We start from the raw sequence: 15,000 nt of genomic DNA, 5'->3' as shown, positions 1-15,000 counted from the left end.
GCAACACCTTTTGATAGTCTCTCAGCTTTAAAAGTCATTTGCCCTCCTTCTGCTTATATTTTAGTTCATTCAAAATTTTAATAGTATTGAAGAGGATGAAAATAGTGATATAAAATAGTTTTTTCCAAAAAAGTATAGCCAAATGAACTAAATAGTCATCCGTTTTTTTACAGAATTTTATTTCTTATAATTTGTATCTTATATAGATAGATATTTGTGACAAGTATACTACTAGGTAATGTATTCTAGAGAGAATAAACATTTTTAAAAATTAGAAGACTGATTTGGTTATAATTTTTAAGTGTAAGTATTGATTTGGTTTTAATTTGAAAGATGATTCATTAAAATAATTCTCCATGCTTTTTCTGAAGGGAATTTAAAATAAAGAATTAATAATTGCCTATATTTTGCTTCTTTGAAAATAAAGCAAAGTTTGAAAAAGCACATAACTGTCAATGAGATCCAGCTTGTCAAAAAATACTATAACAACTGTTAACAAAATTTTTCAAATTAATAAAAATATACTTTATCAAATGATTTATAGTTTGATACACACACACACACACACACATGTATCTTTTAGAACAACAAAAATATTTCAATTCGTTTTTGTTTTTAGCGTAAAAACTTATTTTAAGTAATGTAATTATTGTAAAGCTTAACTGATAAATGAAGTAAAAGTATATTTCATAAATTCCTATTAACATAATAAACATTTACTGTAGCCTCAGTATCACCAAGGAGTCATCACTGCCCAATAGTCACAAGCAAAACTTCTTCTATGCCACTCTGGAATAAGTGCTATAGCACAGGACAAATGTTTGGAGACTCACCAAACACCAGGAAGCATAGCTTGATGGTGCATACACCTACGCAATGGGCAATTATTTTTCTTCACTTTCTATTGATTAAAAATTTGCACTTGTACACACAAATGCACAATATATTTCTTTATAGGATTGGAGTGGCATTATTCTGTCATTCTGTGTTTCAAAGTTAATAATAGCTGGGAGTAGCTCCTCCTCTCACAAATGCTGTGGCCATGTAAAATATTTGCTCAAACATCACATTGGACGTCACATGCATGAAAAACACTAGGAGACAATGTACACTGGAGTAAATCAAATCAGTGGCACTTTAATTTAGCAAACCTGGAAAGGTGGTAGGCAAAGTTGACTTTGATGGGATATGAACACAGACAGTAGAACAAGTGAGAAATAAACAGGACAATTCAAATGCTTCTTTTATGTGAGCAGTAATACTTGAGTACATAAAATAAAATTACACAAAAACTGTACAATATTTTTAGAATTTTAAACATAAATATATGCATTTTAAATTTATATGTATATTAGGAAAGGCATCCAGTCATAGAAACCATGCCAAAACAGACAATATAACTTGGCATAACCCTCTGGGCTTGCTAGCTCTTGTCAAACCATCCAACCCATGCCAGGTTGAAAGCAGACATTAAATGATTATGATGATGACAATGCTGTATATATATACAAACACACACACATACACACACATGCATACATACATATATCAACAGATATATGTACGTAAGGTTTCAAACATCTGAGTTGTACATCTCCTAAATGCCTATGGAACATTAAGTCTTGTGGAGTTGAGTCAAATTTGCTTCCCAGCCTTATAATCTAGGATTCAGTTCAATTGCATGGCACCTTGAACAAGTGTTTTCTACTAAAGGCCTGGGCTGACTAAAGCACAGAGAGTGGATTTGGTAGACAGTAACTATCTATACACACACACACAGACACACACACACACACACACACACACACACAAACACACACACACACACAGACACACACACACACACACACACACACACACAAACACACACACACACACAGATGAATAGATAGATAGATAGATAGATAGATAGATAGATAGATAGATAGTATGTGTTTGTTGGTGTGTACCCTTGTCATGGCATTACATGATAGATGTAAATGAGCCTCATCATCGTCATAAAAACAATGTTTTCATTTCCAGTCTTCCGTGGAAGACTGGCTAAAGGAAACAATACCTAGTTGAAAACAGGTGAGGATTGGCAACAGAAATGTCATCTGGTCATATGAAATCTGCCAGAACAAATTCTGTTTAACCCATGCATGCACGGAAAAGTGGATGTTAAATGACAATGGTGATCATATCATCATACTGTCCAAACCATGCTGGTATGGTTGGGCAGTTTGACAGGATCCAGTGAATCAGAAGAAGGTATCATACTTCACTGTCTACTCTGGTATAGTTTCTATGCTCAACCTAATGCCAACCACTTTACAAAGTATACTTGATGCTTTTTCTTGTGACACCAGTATTAGTGAAGCCACCTTAATGCTCACAAGACTATGATCTGCATCAATTAAGTGGGATAACAGTGGAAAGGGAGGTAGCTTTATAGTAGGTGATGGAAGGTTAAAGTATGAAGCAAAGCACCAGAACAGGTTTCTCGCTGCAGAAGAAGTACATGGCTGACATGCTGACATAATAGTGAGTGGCAGTGATTGATTTGGAACAGGAAAGAGAAATATAAATGGTGGTACCAATGGGGAGAAAAGGGATGGAGGCTGGACAGAAGTAGCAAAAGTGTAGAGAAAAAGTGAGGAAGAAAAGGATGGTGAGAAATGGAGGAGGGTGTGAATATACTGAATGATGAACAAAGGACAAGGTGGGGGAATTTCTATGAGCTGAAGGGAAGATAGGGAAAAGTAAATGATGACTAGAGATTGAAAAATGTATTGGGGTGGATGTAGTGAATGTTGGAGGAGTAATCAATGATGCATATGAGTTGGGGAGTAAGTGCAGATTAGCAGTACAGGAGAGTGAAGAGCAGCAGGGTAGAGAGAAATAAATGATATATGAATGGGTTGGTTGCAAGTATGTGAATAGAGAGAAAGACATAGTGCATGGGTAGAGTGAGAAATGTAATGATAAAGGTAAATTAACAGGAAATGATTCAGTAGAGAGGGAGAGAGAGGATAAGTAGCATATAAGATTGGAGTGATCAATGTAAAAAGTGAATAAAGAGGGACAAAGTAAGAATGAAGGATGAAAGTCCATTGAAACGGTCCCAGGTGGTGAGATAGATAACTGATATTACAGAAAGAAATGATAAGATATGTAGTTCTGCCTTCATTTGATCATGGAAATGAAACACTACAGTTGGCAGGTGATGGAGAGATCAGTAATAGAGAATAAGGATGTAGAGGAAAGATTTAATGAGAAAATTGGGTGAGAGGCCCATTTGTAAATATATAGAGACAATGCTTGCAGAACCTCAGCTTCAGCAAGATGGGTGTCTTCTAGAGTGACACATTGCCAAACATCCTGATCTTTTGCTATCTCCTTCATGAGAGCCAAATTCCTTAGATCAGCCCTCACTACTTCTTCCTTTGTCTGTCTCTCTGGGTCTTCCTCTTCCACAAGTTCCATCAATATTTAGCAATCAGCACTTCTTTATACAACTGTTCTCATTCATATGCATTGCAGGACCATATCAATGCAGTCCACAATCATATATCCTCTGTTTTCATAGCCCATGTTGCAGTACCTTGTAGCATTGCTCTTCATACACATGCATCATACAATCTGCCTTTCACTCTGAGAAAGAAAATCCTTGAGATTTTCACACTGAGAAAGAAAATCCAGGAAACATTTCTCTGAACTTCCTCCAGCCTGTTCTTATCCTAGCAACTATTTTTTTAAAACTTCCTCCAAAGCTAATTAGGTCACCAAGGTAACAAAAGCTATCTACTACCTCTTGGGATTCTCTTGGTTATTCAAGAAAATCTATTTCCTGTGCATTCTTAATGTTTATTGCTTCTGTGCATCGACCATAAAGCTTAAAAGTAAACTTTGTGTTATAGCCTGGAGGATTATGATGAATAGGAGACAGAGAACTGAGCTTAGACTACCTGCATATTATGTTCATGGCTATACTTGTTGACATTTATCTTATTGACAGCATGGCACAAACAAGCCATTCATCTATCCCCTAGCATTCTCAATAACACTAGATTATACAGTAAGGGATTCTATCAAAGGTTTGCTCCAAGATGAGTAGTACAGCAGCTTACTTTAGCCAAGTACTTTTCCTGCAGTTGCTTTACCAGGAAAAGGCATCAGTAGTACATTCCCCTCGTGTAACTCTTTCTCTAATTAATTGAGGTATGACTTCTCGATATCTTTCATAACCTGGTCCAGCAATTTGATGCTATTGTAAGTACCTTTCTCTAAGGCATATCATTTATTCTTGTAACAGTTAGCTATAATGTAAGTCATTGGTTAAAACATTTTCCTGCACAACCTGATTGACAAGATGGGTAATTAGACTGTATCCGACACCACCAAATATTCTAAGCATTTGGCTGTAATTACTGATGGTAAAGGGGTTATTTCTGCATTTTAACCTCAATTGTTTTATCTATCACCCTGCTGTCAACAAGAATGACTGGTTTCTCAGCTGGATCCACGTTGGAAAGACCTTCCTTCAATACATTCTTCACATTTAATAACCTTTCATAGAAGCAATTTCATGTCTCTTTCTTTTCAGAATCACTAAGAGCAAATGTACTATTATCTGTATACACTTCTGTCCCACATCTCAGTTCTCTCTGGTACACTGTCTTGCAATCCAGAACACCTCATGCTTCTGGTTTTTACACTGTATAACTTGTATAACTTTGATAAATCTCCTTTCTGCTCGTTCCTTTGCTAAATAACACTATCGCCTAGCTTCTCTTCCAGCTATCTAGTATAATTTCCTGCTACCCCCATTCTTCCAATTTTTCCAAGCCTGTCTCTTCACTGTTCTACCACCTATATATCATCCTTGGTTTGGCAGGAACCACAGGTTTGGTCTGTCATTCTCCATGAGTTGTCCTGTTCTACTTCCAGTTGTAATTTATGTTATACATCTCAACTTACCTCCTAGCAAATTGTTTCAGTTAGAACTCTTCTGAATCTCCAATTATCCAATATATATTTAAGCTTCTATATCTTCCTCTCCTGACTTGTTTGTGTCTTTGAATCCTTCTAGTTCTAAGTCACTGACCACTAACCTTCATAGGATTGCACATTCTTCAACATGGAAGAACTTTGCCTTTACAACTTTCTATCTATCTCATTTTCCGGGGAGAATGAAGTTGATTTGGCTTTTGTGCTCACCAGATTAATAGGTAATCAAGTGACTGGCTCATTCTTGAAGTTCATGTTGCAGATCATTAGGTCATTTATTGATGAACAATAACACTAATGTGTGTGTGTGTGTGTGTGTGTGAGTGAGTGAGTGAGTGAGTGTGTGTGTGTGTGTGTGTGTGTGTGTGTGTGTGTGTGTGTGTGTGTGTGTGTGTGTGTGTGTGTGTGTGTGTGTGTGTGTGTGTGTGTGTGTGTGTGTGTGCATTTGTATATGTACATATTTATGTTTGCATGTATATTTCTATATCTAAATATTTGTTGCTTAATGCAACAAATATGCTTAAAGGAAAATAACACAAAAGCAAACAAAATATATTTTAATAATCTTTCTTCAAATATTTGTATATTTTAATACTTTCCTTTAGAAAATGAAAATGTAAATTTCAGATGAAAAAACGAAATTGAAGGCATGGATCAGAGGCATATTTCGTTTTAAGTGACTAATTCAATTTCCATGCACAGTTAGCTACCTTAAAACATTAAATATATATACAAAAGTATAATTATCTTTTAGCAATTACAACCTATTTTAAAATATTTCCTACCACATATGAATTAAAGTTACTAAATACATTGGAAAAGAATTAATCTATCATCAAAGTAAGTACCAAATACACAAATGTGATCGTCTTTCATACGTGCTTTATATCTATATCTTAGTTTAAATACTTGATTTAAATGTACCAAATTATTTCTTCATTATTTCTTCTCATACTGTTTCATCTTAATAAGATTTGTGTATCTGTATTTAAATTCATATCTCAGGTTCACTAATTTAAATATTCGTTACAAGATAGTTTGGCATTCTTTTACTTCAACTTGCACACTTCATTAATTTCCATAAATTTTTTTTCTTTATTTACTTTTTGCACACCATGTTCAGCTCAATGTATTTATAGTCAGTCACACAAGCACACATGTTTTTGTATGTACATTTGTATACATTTATGTATGTGTGTGTGTGTCTGAGAGAGAGAGTGAGTGAAGGGGTGTGTTGTCATGTATATGTACATATATAAATGCATATGCATACATCTTTTGGTATGAATGTGTGCGTGTGTGTGTATGTGAGAGAGAGAGACACAGAGAGAGTGATGTCTAAGTGGCACACTCCTCACACACAAACACACACGTCCATTTCATATACACATACATACATCTTTCACTTTCTCCTCTATTTCATTTTTAAACAAAAGAAAAATAAATTTAAAATTTTTATGGAAATTAACAAACAAAACCAGTTGTTCATTTTGGCATTTCTGAGAGTTCAGTCCAAAGAATGCTGATAGTTTTTTTACGAGCTTTTTATACGGTTTTTTCATTTCATGTTTATTTCATTCATCATTTTCAATGTTCTCTCTCATGTGCCCTTTATATTTTCATCATCTCCAAATACAATAAACACATATGTCATATGCTTGTCTTTTTACACGGTGAGAAACGTGTTTCACAGACAGCACAATTGGTGAACAACAGCAAACACCACTTCACATGACATCCTGCAACTGAGTATATACGGTATGTGCATTTTTATACATGTTCGTGTATATGAAGATATATATATCTATATAAATATATAGATATACATACAAACAAACGCATGCACATGTTTGTGTATGTGTCTATACATATACATTAAAATCTATTCAGATTATTGGTCTCTTTAGTCTTTGTTGCAATATTTTCACACACACACACACACACACACACACACACATACACATTAATTGCTGGTAGGAGCAGTGAATTCCATTATGCAACCATAATACACTAGTGTATTATGGTTGCGTAAATATTATAAGTCAATACTGCACCCAACCTATGGTAGAAGTACTATAAATCTCTTTTTAAAGTATCTTAACATTTATTCTGTAGAAATGAAAGCCAACACTGATTTGTAATGTTTTTTTATATGAATACATCTATGTAAACAATGTGATCAAAGATAGGAAAATAGTTAATGTGTGAATATGCATATTTCAGTTCTTACTACCTCTTCAGCACCATATCCAATTCATTAACCATCTCTGAACACATTGTTTAAATAGCTACAAAATATCTGGAGAGATCTTAGGCAGGTCATTTTGCCATTATGAAACAAGCACCAGCTCTTTTACATTTTTGTTATCATCAGTCAACTAGTAAAACAATAAATGAATTAACTAATTGACTGTTTGGTTAATTATTTGACCAGTCAGTTTGTCACCTGATTTGTCAGTCTTTGTCATATGTGACCTAATCAATTAACACACTCTCATTACTCCAGGTTTGAGTTGCTGGACTCCAAACTTTTATTAGGGGATTTCTACTATTTGGAAAGTGTATGAGTGAGAGTGTGTATTTGATTGGTAGGAAGTGCATGTGCGGGGCAGTTGGTGAATGTGTGAATTACTAGTGTTTGATATTTTAATGGTTATTGCCTTTGTAATTAGACACTCTGTGTGTGTGTGTGTGTGCATGCACATGTGTGTGTGCGTGCACATATGTGTGAGTGTGTGTGTGTGTGTGTGTGTGTGCGAGTGTGTGTATGACTGCATGTTTATGTGTGCACACACTCACAGAAGCTTTCTTGTTCCTTAGTTTTTGTACTGCATACATACACACTCATATCACCCATTTTTTGGTGTTGCATATACACATCCTGCTGATGTCTACATACTCACTTAACACAATGCATCATTACAACAGATACGAGTCATACATTTAGATCAAAAAAGTAAACAAATATAGAAATTACATGGACCCACAACATGAGCACACAGATATAAAATTTCCCCATCAAATATAGGGACATGTGCATGAATGTGCGTGTGTGTGTGAGTGGGTGAATGGTAGCATATATGTGTATTCATAAATTTAGCATGACACAGACATGGCAATTTTCATTTAATGTTCTTTCAATTGTGTTTAATTAGGATAAAGATATATACATATATATACATGAAGATGTATAAAGACATATACTTATACTAGAAGTATATGTGTATGTATGTAAATATATATATATATATATATATATATATATATATGTTGAGAACAATTTAGGTCTTAATAGACACAAGATGTGATCTATTTCTAGCGCATTAATTGTCCACGTTAGTGGTCGACGTTATTTTTTTTTAAATGTACCTTAATCCCCTGAGATTGCAGATAATATTTCTGAATCTCTTTGATTCTTTAGATGTGCTGGCCTCCTGATAGTTAATCGATATTAATTAATATATGATTAATTACCAGATTTTATAATAATATATATATATATATATATATATATATATATATATATATATATATATATATATATATAAATGGAGTTAAACGCAAGTGTTATTCAAATTTTTTTACTTTCAACACATGTTTCGAAGATATCATTGGTATTATTCCAAAAGAATAAAATGGTGTAAAACAATGTAATCTTCTCTTCAGTGAAATGAAGAAATGAAACTTGTCAGTAAGACATTTTAACAGAAAATGATGGATATGTATAGTGATTAACTGAACGCTATTAAGTTTTAAAAAAAAAAAACGTTAGAGGATATAACGTCAAAGACTTTAGGGTTTTATTTAATTTACATATTGTTATATATTTCTCATTTATTTGGTTTTTTCTTTCCTTTTCCCCTCCTCTTTCTATAGGTTACCTTTGACGTTATATCCGCTAATGTTTTTTTTTTAAACAAACTTAATAGCATTCAGTTAATCACTATACATATCCGTCATTTTCTGTTAAAATGTCTTATTGACAAGTTTTATTTCTTCATTTCTCTGAAGAGAAGATTACATTGTTTTACACCATTTTATTCTTTTGGAATAATACCTGTGATATCTTCAAAACATGTGTCAGAAGCAAAACAATTTGAATAAAACCTGCGTTTAACTCCATTTATTTATTTATATATATTATACAAAATATTTCATGTAAACCCAGAGTTTCTACCTTTAAAAACAAGGAGTTACACCCTTTTTACTTGTGTGATTTTTTACTGCCCTGGTTTATCTATTTTTACCGTGTTAATTGTTAACAAGGGAAAAATACACACATCTATCTATCTATCTATATATCTATCTATCTATCTATCTATCTGTCTGTCTGTCTGTCTGTCTGTCTGTCTGTGTCTATCTATCTATCTATCTTCCTATCTATATATATATATATATGTTAAAGATAGTTATGGCTGGTCTTTGGAGTTTTATAGCCATTGGTCACTGGCCACTAGGGTCTGAAGAAACTCCATAAAGCTTTGTGGACTTGTAACCCTGGATAACCCCATAGACTGGCCATAACTATATTTAATTACTCTACTGCTCTATATCTTAGAGTGTGCTTCTCTTTCAGATTTATGATTTAGCAATGATATGTATATATATATTTACCTCATTCCTACACTTATTGATTAAACTATGATCAGCATCAGTTCTTAGCACATTTGCAGAAATAAGTTTGCGCATTCTAAATACCTTCACGTTCATTCAAATCAAGATAAAGAGTTATAACAGGTATGTTTCACATGTGGTAGTGTGGATATTATATTTTGTAGTTTATGAAACTTATGTCTAGGTGGAAAACTAATCTTCCTGTTCTGGTTACATATTGGCCTGCAACTCCAGAGTTCTAGAGTTTTTTCTACGTGAATACCCTACAGAATTTCCAGCTAGCCTGAACGCCTACATTCAGCTAGCCTGAACGCCTACATTCAGCTAGCCTGAATGCCTACATTCAGCTAGCCTGAATGCCTACATTCAGCTAGCCTGAATGCCTACATTCAGCTAGCCTGAATGCCACCTGAAGACCGGCTTCAAGGTTAGTATATATATATATATATATATATATATATTGGTGCTATTAAGTTATGTAAGTTATATATATAAATGTATATATATTGGGTCATCCCATGAATAATGTGGCTTTTTCAATTGCATGAACTAAATGTCAGAGGGGGATGGGATAAACTACCTGCATCAACTTGCTATAAAAGCAGGTACCAATTTTACCTTGTACTTATTCTTAATGCAAGTTTTGAAGAGTGCAGTTTTGATCTTAACAGTTATTTTTTCAAAGCTATAATGGAAATGACAAAGGAGCATATTTGGCATATTTTGCTTTATGAGTTCAATAAAGGCAACAACACAATGGAAAGTGCGAGGAATATTAATGCAGTACATAGGGATTGGACAATAAGTGTAAGCCAGTGTCAACGGTGGTTCTAGAAATTCCAAGCCAGAAACTGCAGCCTAAAAGATGAGCCTTGTCCTGGAAGATCAGTAGAGTTCAACGAGGATGTCCTGCAAACCCTGGTGGAACCAAATCCCATCATGATTGTTGAGAAACTAGTAGAGAAGTTTGGACTTGGTCATTCAACCATTCATCAACACCTGCATGCCATCGGAAAAGTCAGCAAATTGGTTCAATGGGTTCCTCACAAACTTTCCAAGTCTAATTGTGTGCAGAAAGTGAATATGTGTTCTTCTTTGCTGTCACATCTCAGGAATGAACCTTTTTGGACCAAAGAATGACTGGTGATGAGAAAGGGGTTCTCTATAAAAATTTCAAGCACCAAAGACAGTGGGTAGGGAAAGGAGAAACACCAGCACCCTAGGTTAAAGAAGGTTTTCACCCACATAAGATGTTATCTGTTTGGTGGGATATGAAAGGTTTAGTTCACTTTGAACTTGTAAACCCAAACCAAACAATAACAAGAGCTTTCAGAGAGCACAAATCTCTACCAAGGCAACACCAACGTCCTCTCAACGATTAGTCAGAGATGATTTTTGAAATGAGAATATCTGAAATAAACTCGACTGCTCTCACAAACGAGAATACTAAAAATGAATTCAACTGCTCTCAAAAATTAAGTAAAACAAATGGGAAAATATCCAGAATCCTTGTCTGTTACTGGATCGATCCCAAAATCTAATCAGTTTGTTCCAGTCACGCGGCCAAACATCCCTGAAAGTTTCATCCGAATCCATCCAATGGTTCTTGAGACATCTTGTCTACGGACAAACAAACAGACAAACAAGCAAACAAACAAACGTGACTGAAAACAATACCTCCGCCTTCACCAAGTCAATGATAACAAAGGAAATCTACTGGAAGCAGTTTGAGCGGCTTAAGTCTGTGCTAGAAGAAAAACGAGCGTCTTTGGTTTTGAGATGAAAGGTGTTTTTCCATCAGGATAATGCTCAGCCACATACAGCAAGGATGACATTCCAAAGGTTGGAGCAGTTTGAATGGGAAACGATGCTCCACCCACCATATTGGCTAGACATTGCTTCATCTGATTATTATTTATTCCATAGTCTTCAAAATCATTTGGACGAAAAAAAATATGAATTCTGTACTGGAGGAGTATTTTCCATCATGGACAAGGGAATTTTACAAGACTACCAGATAGATGGAATAGCATTGTAGAAAATGAAGGAGAGTATATTTTAGATGAAAAAAGAACTTTGTTTATCTTAATTTTGAAAAATAAAAAAAGTATAAAAAATACACATTATTTATGGGATGACCCAATATATAGGTGCAGGCATGGCTGTGTGATAAGAAGCATGCTTCCCAACCACATGGTTCAGGGTTCAGTCTGACTGTGTGACACCTTGGGTAAGTGTCTTCTATTATAGCTGCAAACTGACCAAAGCCTCGTGAATGGATCCAGTAGATGGAACCTAAAAGAAATATGTTGTAAATATGTTTATGTGTATGTGTGTAGGCATAATTGTGAGGGTAAGAAGCTTGTTCGCCCAACTATATGACACCTTGGGCAAAATGTTTTCTTTTATAACCTCAGGCCAACCAAAGGCTTGTGAGTGGATTTGGTAGACAGAGACTGGAAGAAGTTTATCGTGTATATATGTGTCTATCGTGTGTGTGTGTGTGTGTTTATGTGAGTGTGCTTTTGTGTTTGTTGAGAACTGGTGTTGGTTTACTTACATCCCTGTAACCTAGTGGTTCAGCATAAGAGACTGATAGCATATGTGTCAGACATTAAAATAAATACTAGAGTCAACTTAAAGATTTGTTTGACTATATACATATATATATATATATATATATATATATATATATATATATATATAAACATAATCCTTTGCACTTAACCCTTCTCTTTTGTCTGTATGTTCAACAAGTAGCTATGAAGTCTTTTCTCCCTCCTCTTTGAAGAGAGGTTATAGGCCACTGGTCATTAGGGTCTGAAGAAACGTTGTAAAGCTAATCACTTTATGGACATAAAACCCAGGGTAACTCCATAGACTGGCCATAACTATCTTTATCTAATTACTCTATTGTTTCTATAACTTAGAGTATGCTTCTCTTTTGTATTTATGGTTTACTGATGATATATATATATATATATATATATATATATATATATACACACATACATACATACATACATACATACATACATATATTTAATCTATGGGTGTGCTTTTATGCACCAAACACTTATATGAGAGGGTTTCTCAAGGCTAATAACATAGTATTCAGTACTCTAACAAGACAGCCATGTTAAGTTGGATATAAAGATTACTATTTGGTATTAATACTGCTTGTCACTAATACATATCCATAGACCAGCCATAACTATCCTTATCTAAATATATGTGTATATGTATAAATGTATGAGAGAGATGGATATATACATATGTGTGTGTGTGTGTGTGTGTGTGTGTGTGTGTGTGTGTGTGTGTGTGTGTGTGTGTGTGTGTGTGTGTGTGTGTATTTTCTGTGAGTTCATATTTCCCTTAATTTTGTTGGTTTGTAACAGATCACTACCTGATGGTGTCATGTGCTTTCTGCCCACCACAAAACCAGGTCCAAGTTTCTTGACATGACTTGAAATGCATGATTTTGGTAAACAAAGGGATCCTCCATGTTGAGGCAAGTCTTAATTGCACATACTATCTCCTATTCATAGAGCAGCTAGTGAAGACCAACCTTTCCTTGTTAAATGAACAGACAGAATTTTTGGATTGATCACAGTTGCAAGAAAAAAAAAAGATGTCAGAATTCTGTAAAAACCAATACAAGAGATTATCCAAGAGAAGGCAAAGAAAAAGATATATATTTTTATGAAGAGATAAAAGCAGCTTCAATTTCCTCTCACATCAAGTTGTTCAAGAAATTCTTCAGGGTATATCAGAAAAAAATTATATAAAAAATTGGAATAAGCTTGGCACTATTTACTGTACCTTTACACTGAAAACAGCCAAAATACAGGCTGAAATGTTTGATATACCTCTGACTATACATTTGTAACCTAATACAAAGGTTGAAAGACACAAGAATTTCAATAAAAAACATTGGATACAATGTACGCTCATGGCTAGTACAGACTTTTGTCTCATAGTACAGTAATCAAAGCAGGCATAAGAAAAGAAATTGTGCCAAGTCGAGTTTCACATCAGAGGATGTTAAAATGAACTTGCTCAGAACTGTGCCTAATAAAGGGCATTAGACTGGAGTAAAACATGCCTTGAAAAACTGGGGAAACTAAGTAAAAATAATGAAAACAAAAATAATGAATAGCAACAGTATCAACAAAAAGAACAAAAAAGAACCATTTTTCCAGAGTACCACCAGCCAAAGATATAGGGATAGCAAACAGATGAACAAACATCTTATCTCCTTATTGTATCAATCTGTAGTACCACACCTTTATCATGTGAAGAGGAAGAAATAATTAAAGAGAAAAATACATAAATAAAACGGAAATATCGCACAAAAAAGGAGGCACAGCAATACAATGAAAGCAGGTGAGGAATAACAATTTCTTCTAAATGACAAAGAAATCCCTTCTCAAGGAAATAAAGAAAATGCAGGAAATAAAGATGAACCAAGATTCACCATATGTAAACAAGCAAGTAACAGACAAAATGATACATCTGTGGTGCAAAGGAATCTCCAAAGAAGTAGTAAAGATATATATGAACAACTAAGTTCTGAATATATAAACGATGGATTGCTCATAAAATTAAAACTAAGACATTATTTGAACTTAAGAAAGAATACTCTCAAGTCATTGGCATTGTTCAGCATCAGATCTCTCAAAAGAAGCTTACTGATGCATGCAGTTGCACTCAGACACAGTCTGGGAAATGATTCAGTGAACAGAGTGCCCCCAACTCAATCTAACCAGTAATCTTTCATAATTTATTCATTTAATTATTTTTAGTTTTAATTATTGTGTTTTATCATACATTTTAGAAATTATCTCCATGTAAACATGTTGATACATATGCTGCATATGCTGCAATTGTATGAGCATGTCTGTATATGAATGTGTATGTGTGTGTGTGTATGTATATGGATGGGTGCACTTATCAAATTTTTTAATACAACCTTCCATATGTCGTATAATGCCTCTTACTCGTACTCTTGTATTTGTAAATGCAGTTTTATTTTTTGGATGGGGAGGGATTCTACGTTATCCTTTCTTTCTGTGTAACCTTTAGTGAAAGTTTTGTATTTTTGCATCTATTTAAACACTTGTGACTAAGAAAATATTATCATTATTGAAGTTGTCATTATTATTATTGAGTGTGAGAGCAGATGCCATCAAATGACATAAGCAGTTACAATGGAGACTGTGAAGCCATGGCCAGCAGAAAGGGACACAGCAGGCATTCTGACTGCATCCATATGCTGGGATTCAGTCGATAACTGCAGGACAAAGTGGTAGAAGATCAAGCAAGGCAATCTGGGCTTTGGTGAGAGTCACCACCAAACTGGCCCTGAATGAGAATATTCACCACCACTCATAAAAA

The 15,000-nt window shown here is 34.4% G+C and overlaps 1 protein-coding gene across 40 annotated transcripts in view; it reads right to left on the bottom strand.

Moving 5' to 3' along the window:
* LOC106871424 (poly(rC)-binding protein 3) overlaps nucleotides 1–15,000 on the bottom strand; it is a 488,151-nt gene that overhangs the window by 121,497 nt on the left and 351,654 nt on the right. The window lies entirely within an intron of this gene.

Source organism: Octopus bimaculoides, chromosome 16 (assembly GCF_046866305.1).
Source record: "Octopus bimaculoides isolate indiv1 chromosome 16, ASM4686630v1, whole genome shotgun sequence".
NCBI classification, from domain to species: Eukaryota; Metazoa; Mollusca; class Cephalopoda; order Octopoda; family Octopodidae; genus Octopus; species Octopus bimaculoides.
This window is presented reverse-complemented; position numbering and strand designations above follow the sequence as displayed.